Below are 6,170 nucleotides of genomic sequence, written 5' to 3'. Positions count from 1 at the left end.
TAAGTCACCCATTTGATGTGGGCACCGAGGGAGAGATTGTGCGAGTGGCAGAAGGGGTCGCCTGCCCCCTTGGGATCTCCCCCTGCCTTCAGTTTGCTGCCTGCAGGTGAAGCAGGTGCGGACCATTTTCTCTCCGCCACGTGAAGTTTTAAGGGGACCCCCTCTGGGTCACTGCTTTAGTAAACAGCGCTGTGTACTCTCTTTGCTTGGCAAGATTTTTTCCTCTTGGCACAACCATAGACGCCCTCCGTAGTCCTCCGCTGTGACGCCCTTCACAGCACTTTGCAGACTTGTGCTGACATTCTCCCATCAAGCCTCCAGCTCCTGCATCACTTCCCTTTAAAAGTATAGAGAATATTAATATATTTATACACTTTCTACTTAAGCGAAATGTGGCGGAGGTTACTCAGTAAAACAAACGTTTGCAGTTTGCTGAAAGAATGTATGATAAAGTTGGATAACATGTAAATCTTGTTTGAAGTCTTTTTGTGATCCTGCAACAAGGTCCTGTTGAAAGTGCCTGCCCTAATCTGTTTAGGGAAAGCTTATACCCTGTTTAAAGGCCTTTGGTTTTTGCCCTTACCCAGGCAACTATTTATGGGATTAAGGTCAGGGGAGAATCTGAGTAAACTTCATCCTTAGTCATGACCTCTGCTTTCCTGCTCATGAGTGTTGGGGCCCTAGTCTAGAACTTCGACAAATCTTGATGCATTCCCCAGGAGCCTGGTAACTTGTTAGCCTCTGGCTCCCCACCCCATCACTATTTTCAGAATTTCTAGTCAGTCATAGCAAGTGGTCATTTATTATAAGTACCACATAAGTGTATAGGGCATGTTTCTATCGAAGATTTTTAACCTTGTGGCTTTTTCAACACTTTGGAATAGTTTAATGAATGGAATAATTGGCAAACCACCAGTTGCATGTAAAGACCACTATGAGTACTCATTACATTACTTACTTCTCCCCAGGTGGGCCGTGAACTTTAGGGCAAAAGGAACAGACTAACTAGTGTCTTAGTACGTGATTTGGCTCATAGTAGGTACTAAATGTATATTCAGTGAGTTAATGAGAGAATAAATAAATCTATCCACACGTATCACTAACACTGGATTCCTTATGTCCCACACCCCCAGACCTCACTTTAGTAAAGCCCTAATTGATTTAAGCTATGGATATGCCTAATTAGAGGTGTTTATTCTGTTAGTTTGATAATAATTTTTAACTTGACTGTTGATAATGAAAGGCCATTTCGTTATGTAGATTTTTTTGTTGCCTGTGAACTTTTGTTACAGTGTAAAAGATCAAACCCAAAGTAATGAATGTTTTTTTATCCTGAGAAAAGGACCCCATGGTCATGTCTGGATATTCAGTTGTTCTATAACAAATGGCAGGCACATTAACCATTCCCTAATCTGAACAAAGAACATTTAATCTCTGTGAATTCCAGCTGTCCTGTAATTGCACAACTGCAGGGAGCAAACTTTTGACCCAGGGCAGGCCATAGTGCAGGCAGACCCAGTGGATATGGCTTTGAGCGTTTGCAGCTGTCATAGTTGGGGTCTTCCAGATGGTTCCCATACACCAATCCCTGTGTGAGAATCTCACTTAAAAACTGGAATGTTCACAAAATACTCTGTGAACACCAGCAAAGTAAACAGATGGCCAGCTGGTTCTCAGAATTGTCCAAATCCAAGCTCTGTCCTTCAAATTGATCTTTTGGTAGGATAGTATTTGTTTTAAAACACTTGTGCAAAATAATCCTAGCTGTATTTCCTATGCATGTATGTATATACACCACATGGAATAGTGGTTACCTCTGAGGAAAACCAGAGGATGGAAGGGTGGGAAAGAACTTTGGCTTTAGATTTAGTATTTGTTTTCATTTTCATTTTGATTTTTGAGAGAGAGAGAGAGAGAGCAAGTTGGGGGGGGCAAAGAAAGAGGGAGACAGAGGATCTGAAGTGGGCTCTGCATTGACAGCAGAGCCCAATGTGGGGTTTGAACCCACGAACCGTGAGATCATGACCTGAGCCCAAGTTAGACACTTAAATGACTGAGCCACCCATGCATCCCTAGATTTAGTGTTTGAAATTATATAAGAATGTATTCACATATTGTGTGGTTTAAAAATAATTAAGGGGCACCTGGGTGACTCAGTTGGTTAAGTGTCTGACTCTTGATTTTGGCTCAGGTCATGATCTCAACATCGTGAGATCGAGCCCCATGTTGGGGAGCCTGCAGCCTGCTTGGAATCCTCTCTCTTCCTCTCTCTCTGCCCCTTCTCCACTCATGTTGTTCCTCCCTCTCTCTCTCAAATAAAAAAAGAATAATAATTAAAAGCAACTATGTTCATATCCTAAACCCTGCTCTTCCTTTAATGGCTCCCTCCTGCCTTCAAACTAAAGTCCAAGGTCCACAGGCGAGAGAAGGTCAGGCTCTCTCAAAGGGCCCCAAATACCCAATGAGGTCTCAAACCTCTAGATGTTTATATACTTTTCCCTCCACTTAGAATGCCTCATCCACTTAACCCACCAGAGTGAATTACCTCTATTCTACCCAGAAACCATGGATGTGTGAAAAAGTGAAAGAGGAAACAAATTAGTTTTTTATACTAATACCAGTTCTTGGAACACCATCCTTTAAAGCTGTCCAGGATACATTATATGTCAGCATTGTATATCAAATTATGCTGAGATCCAAGACTGAAAATGAATACTGTTTCCTTATCGCCAGACCCAGTCCGTGTCAGATATACACCACACTGAATTATGGGGATCAGACATAGAATGGGGATTCTGGAACTGCCCAAGAAAAATGCTGACATGTCTACTCTATAGCTTGCTCCCTAATGAACAAAGGTCATAGCAAACAAGTTATATACAGTTACTTATAATTAATAATTCATTATCATCTGGGAGTTAAGAAACCTGAGTTCTATTCTTGGGCAAGACATTTCTTTTCTCTAGTGTGGTTTCCTTCTCAGTTAAATGAGTCCCAAGGTTAGATGAACTGATCTCTAAATTCTTTCCAATTCTGAGATTTTATTTTATATGTTTTTAATATTTTTACTTTGTTTTGTTTTAGAGAGAGAAAGAGAGCATGCGAGTGGGGAAGAGGGGCAGAGGAAGAGAGAGAGAATTTTAAGTAGGCTCCACACTCAGTGCAGAGCCTGACACGGGGCTCAATCCTACGACCCTGGGATCATGACCCAAGCTGAAATTAAGAGCTGGATGCTCAACCACCTAAGCCACCCAGGTGTCCCTCTTAAATGAAATTTTGAGTTACTAAATTATATAACCTTTCCCACTCTAAAATTCTTTTCCTCCTGTTGGTCTAAAGGCATCTCAGCAAGCTACTGCTGCCATCCAGAGGAGAAAATATTGTTGCAGACCCAAAGAAGGCATTATAGAAGTACTAGGCTGTGCTGACAGTAATAGCTAGCACTTAATGAGTACCTACTATGTGCCAGGCACGTCCCTGGGCAAATTCTATATGTATTTCTATTCTGCAAGGTAGGTATTACCCATGTTTTAAACTGAGAAATCAGAGTTGAAAGAATTTAAGTAACTGTCCAAGGTCACCCAACTTGTAATGAGTAAGTAAATTGTTTTGAGTCTGATTTTTTTCTGCAATGACAAGAACTCAAACAGAAGCATCTTGCATAGGTGGCCTGAGCCTGAGTCCTGGCCTCTCCTCTTACTCCTGGAACAGCATGAGCTTCACCACCCACTCCACCTTCTCAACTACCGGTCCGTGGGCTCGGTGCAGTCGCCCAGCCACCGGGTCCAGCCGGTCAGCAGTGTGGCCAGCGTCTATGCAGGCGCCGGGGGCTCAGGCTCCCGGATCTCCGTGTCCCGCTCCTCTAGCTTCCGGGGAGGCTGGGGGTTCAGGGGCATGGCTGCCGGGATGGCTGGGGCTCTGGCAGGCATAGGGGGCATCCAGGGCGAGAAGGAGACCATGCAAGACCTGAATGACTGCCTGGCCTCCTACCTAGAGAGGGTGAGGAGCCTGGAGGCTGATAATCAGAGATTGGAGATCAAAATCCGGGAACACCTGGAGAAGAAGGGACCCCAGGCCAGAGACTGGGGGCATTACTTCAAGACCATCGAGGATCTGAGGTCTCAGATCTTTGCAAATTCTGTGGACAATGCCCACATCGTTCTGCAGATTGACAGTCCCCGTCTTGCTGCCAACGACTTCAGAGTCAAGTATGAGACGGAGTTGGCCATGCGCCAGTCTGTGGAGAGCGACATCCATGGGCTGGCTCCGCAAGGTCATTGATGACACCAATGTCACTCGGCTGCAGCTGGAGACAGAGATCGAGGCTCTCAAGGAGGAGCTACTCTTCATGAAGAAGAACCATGAGGAGGAAGTAAAGGGTCTACAAAACCAAATCGCCAACTCTGGGTTGACCGTGGAGTTGGATGCCCCCAAATCTCAGGACCTCAGCAAGATCATGGCGGACACCCAGGCGCAGTATGACGAGCTGGCGAAGAACCGAGAGGAGCTGGACAAGTACTGGTCCCAGAAGATTGAGGAAAGCACCACAGTGGTGACCTCCCAGACCGCTGAGATAGGAGCAGCTGAGACGACCCTCACGGAGCTGAGATGTACGGCCCAGTCCTTGGAGATCAACCTGAACTCCATGAGAAACCTGAAGGCAAGCTTGGAGAACAGCTTGAGGGAGGTGGAGACCCGCTAGGCGTTGCAGATGGAGCAGCTTAACGGGGTCCTGCTGCACCTAGAGTCAGAGCTGGCCCAGACCCGGACAGAGGGGCAGCGGCAGGCCCAGGAGTACGAGGCTTTGCTCAATGTCAAGGTCAAGCTGGAGGCTGAGATCGCCACCTACCGTCGCCTGCTGGAAGACAGGGAGGACTTCAGTCTGGGTGACGCCCTGGATGCCAGCAACTCCTTGCAAACCATCCAGAAGACCACCACCCACAGGATCGTGGATAGCAAAGTGGTGTCTGAGACGAACGACACCAAAGTCCTGAGGCGCTGAAGCAGCAGAAGCGGGGTACCCTTGGGGGAGCAGGAGGCCAATAAAAAGTTCAGAGGTCAAAAAAAATAAATAAATAAAAGCATCTTGCATAAGGAGGCAATGTTTTCGCAAATCCATCCTTTCAGCCAGAGCACAGAATAGGCTGTGTTCCACCCTTCCCTGGAGGACCCTGGACCTAGGGGTCAGCCCATAGTTCCATGTGCACCTCATAAGCTAGTTAAAGCTGTTACTACTCTAGCATAAAAATTATTTGTTGAGTGTGATAAAATGCAGAGCCCCATATCCAGAGAGTCTGATTCAAGGTCTGGAGTTGGGCCCAGGAATCCACATTTTATTTTTATTTTTTTGAGAAAGGCGGGGGGGAAATCCCAAGCATTCTGAGTTGTTATCACAGAGCCCAATGTGGGGCTTGAACCCACAAACCATAAGATCATGACCTGAGTCAAGGTCAAGAGTCAGACGCTTAAAGTACTGAGCCACTCAGGTGCCCCATGAATCTACATTTTAAGCAGGCACTCCAGGTGAGTCTGGCTTAGATGAGAAACACCACTCAGTCATACTGGATTGTGGTTTCTATAGAGGGCATGAAACTGTAAATATAGTTTCCTGAGGCCTATCTGGGATGTTCACCATTTACCATTTTAAAATGGGCTGCCAACTGCAGATGGCATTTCTAAACTTGGTGTTTGTCCTCCAGACCTAGGATAGGCTCTGTAAGAAGTGTCTTACACTCTCGCTTCAAGATTTCATTAGTATGAAAGGTATTTCATGGTGTACCAACTATGCCAATCATGATGTCCAGCTTCCCTTTCCAGCTCACACAGCCTCACCTACAGCCCCCTACTTAGCATTTGGCCGTATTTTTTGTGCAGGTAAAATCTTTGGACTGGGCTGGGCCTTGACTCAAAACTATTTGGGTAGTGTTTTTTTCTGTTTTGGTTTGGTTTTTTGTTTTGTTTTTAATCTTCAGCCTCATTTCACATATGAGGAAACTGAAGTTAAGTGATGTTACGGGACTTGTTAGAGACCAAAAAGCTAATCAGTGTTGGAGCCAAAACTCTCCATCACCCAATATAATACCCGAACTATAACTACGTTCTCACTTCTATAAGCAAAAATCTCGTAAATCCTTTTCCTCTCCCTTGTAACTGCTGCTATAGCTCAGTTC

The 6,170-nt window shown here is 45.4% G+C and overlaps 1 pseudogene; it reads left to right on the top strand.

Annotated features, from left to right (window-relative positions):
• Window positions 1-3,677: 3,677 nt before the first annotated feature.
• LOC144218746 (keratin, type I cytoskeletal 18 pseudogene) lies at window positions 3,678-5,036 on the top strand (annotated as a pseudogene).
• The last annotated feature ends 1,134 nt before the right edge of the window (window positions 5,037-6,170 follow it).

The sequence above is a fragment of the Crocuta crocuta genome, unplaced genomic scaffold, assembly GCF_008692635.1.
Source record: "Crocuta crocuta isolate KB4526 unplaced genomic scaffold, BGI_CrCroc_1.0 scaffold130, whole genome shotgun sequence".
Taxonomy (NCBI): Eukaryota; Metazoa; Chordata; class Mammalia; order Carnivora; family Hyaenidae; genus Crocuta; species Crocuta crocuta.
Note: the sequence above shows the minus strand (reverse complement) of the source record. Positions and strands in the feature narration are given on the sequence as shown.